This window comes from Nyctereutes procyonoides, unplaced genomic scaffold (genome assembly GCF_905146905.1).
Source record: "Nyctereutes procyonoides isolate TBG_1078 unplaced genomic scaffold, NYPRO_anot_genome, whole genome shotgun sequence".
Classification (NCBI taxonomy): Eukaryota; Metazoa; Chordata; class Mammalia; order Carnivora; family Canidae; genus Nyctereutes; species Nyctereutes procyonoides.
Window position 1 is genome coordinate 52,617,486 of NW_026575047.1, and position 2,368 is coordinate 52,619,853.

General features: G+C 49.7%; 1 pseudogene; it reads right to left on the reverse strand.

The window, feature by feature from the left end:
- Positions 1 to 1,138: 1,138 nt before the first annotated feature.
- LOC129510332 (glyceraldehyde-3-phosphate dehydrogenase-like) lies at positions 1,139 to 2,140 on the reverse strand (annotated as a pseudogene).
- Between the last annotated feature and the right edge of the window lie 228 nt (positions 2,141 to 2,368).

A 2,368-nucleotide genomic window follows, 5' to 3' on the forward strand; every position in this document is an offset into this window, starting at 1 on the left:
AGGAAACCCAAAAGGTGTCATCCTCAGGAGTCAGCCTCTGGATCACAGAGGAAGACAGAGAAGGAAGAGGCATGGATCAGGGCCAGGGGGTGCCGTGGAGATTAACCAGCAAAGAGGAGGTACAAGAGACTGCCCAAAGACTGTATCTCTCAGGTTAAGACACTATGCAGTGTGTATGTTCCCAGGGAGCCTCAAAAGAATCCGCAAAATGTGCTCCTCGAGAGAGCCAGCATTTGGAGGATTGCCATGTGGGAATCCGGCAGCAGAACTAGTTAGGTGAAAAAGAAAAAAGATTTTTTTTTGCTCCCTTCCTAGATTAATCTTCTACTTCCTTTGCCCCAAGCCTAGAGGAGCCAGGAAAGGGAGAGGAAGGGAGAGAGAAAACTCCTGAAAGGACACTCGATGACCCTCCCTACTGCCTGGCTGGGCGAGAGCAGAGCTTGGCTTGGATGTGAGATTCAAATTTTGATTGAGACTGGACTGGACTGAATACCTGAAAGCGAGCCATCTTTATAGAAACAAGACTTATTCCTACCATTAAAAATGCCTGGAAAGCTGAGGTGGGTTGTCTCACTAAGATGTCAAAAGAACTTGTCTGAAGGAAAGAGTAGAAGAAAGATCAAGCCACTTACTGTTTGTTCCTCACTGGTTCAGACTGTTCAACAGAATACTTTGTTTTTTTTTAAAGATTATTTATTTATTTATTTATTTATTTATTTATTTATTTATTTATTTATGAGAGACACACAGAGAGAGGCAGAGACAAAGGCAGAGACAGAAGCAGACTCCCTGTTGAAGTCTGATGCCGAACTCAATCCCAGACTCAGGGATCATGACCTGAGCCAAAGGCAGACGCTCAACCACTGAGCCACCTAGGTGCCCCAACAGGACAGTTTTTATTTATTTATTTATTTATTTATTTATTTATTTATTTAGGCTGGGTACGGTATACTTTATTGATGGTACATGGCAAGGTAGGGCTTCCCAAGCCTCTCCCCTTCCTCGGGGTCTGGGATGTAAATTGGAGGTCAGGAGATTCTCAGTGTGTTGGGGGATTAAGTTGGGGCAGGGACTTCCCAGCAGCTGAGGGCCTCTCTCTTCCTTTTGTTCTTGCTGGGGCTGGTGGTCCAGGAGGCTCTTACTCCTTGGAGGCCATGTGGACCATGAGGTCTACCATCTAGTTGCTGTAGCCGAATTCATTGTCATACCAGGAAATGAGCTTGACAAAGTGGTCATTGAGGGCAATGCCAGCCCTGGCGTCAAAGGTGGAGGAGTAAGTGTCACTGTTGAAGTCGGAGGAGACAACCTGGTCCTCAGTGTAGCCCAGGATGCCCTTGAGGGGGCCCTCCGATGCCTGCTTTACCACCTTCTTGATGTCGTCCTATTTGGCAGCTTTCTCCAGGCAGCAGGTCAGATCCACAACTGACATGTTGGGGGTGGGGACATGAAAGGCCATGCCAGTGAGCTTCTGGCTCAGCTCAGGGATGACCTTGCCCACAGCCTTGGTGGTGCCAGTGGAAACAGGGATGATGTTTTGGGCAGCCCTTTGGCTGCCACGCCATAGCTTCCCAGAGGGGCCATCCATGGTCTTCTGGGTGGCAGTGATGGCATGGACAGTGGTCATGAGGCCTTCCACAATGCCAAAGTGGTCATGGATGACTTTGGCCAGAGGAGCCAAGCAGTTGGTGGTGGAGGAGGCATTGCTGACAATCTTGAGGGAGTTGTCATACTTCTCGTGGTTCACACCCATCACAAACATGGGGGCACCAGCAGAAGGAGCAGAAATGATGACCCTCTTGGCCCTGCCCTTCAAGTGAGCCCCAGCCTTCTCCATGGCGGCGAAGACCCCAGTGGACCCCACAACATACTCAGGACCAGCATCACCCCATTTGATGTTGGTGGGATCTTGCTCCTGGAAGATGGAGATGGACTTCCCATTGATGACAAGTTTCCTGTTCTCAGCCTTGACTGTGCCATGGAATTTGCCATGGGTAGCATCATACTGGAACATGTACACCATGTAGTTGAGGTCAATGAAGGGGTCATTGATGGCGACAATATCTACTTTGCCAGAGTTAAGAGCAGCCCTGGTGACCAGGTGCCCAATATGGCCAAATCCGTTCACTCCAAACTTCACCATCAGTGTCTTGGGGACGCTGCTGGCACTACACCAGAAGATGCAGCTGTCTGTCGAACGGGGAGGAGCAGCGAGCCAGGACAGTTTTTTTTTTTTTTTAATTTTATGATAGTCACAGAGAGAGAGAGAGAGAGAGGCAGAGACACAGGCAGAGGGAGAAGCAGGCTCCATGCACCGTGAGCCCGACGTGGGATTCGATCCCGGGTCTTCAGGATCGCGCCCCGGGCCAAA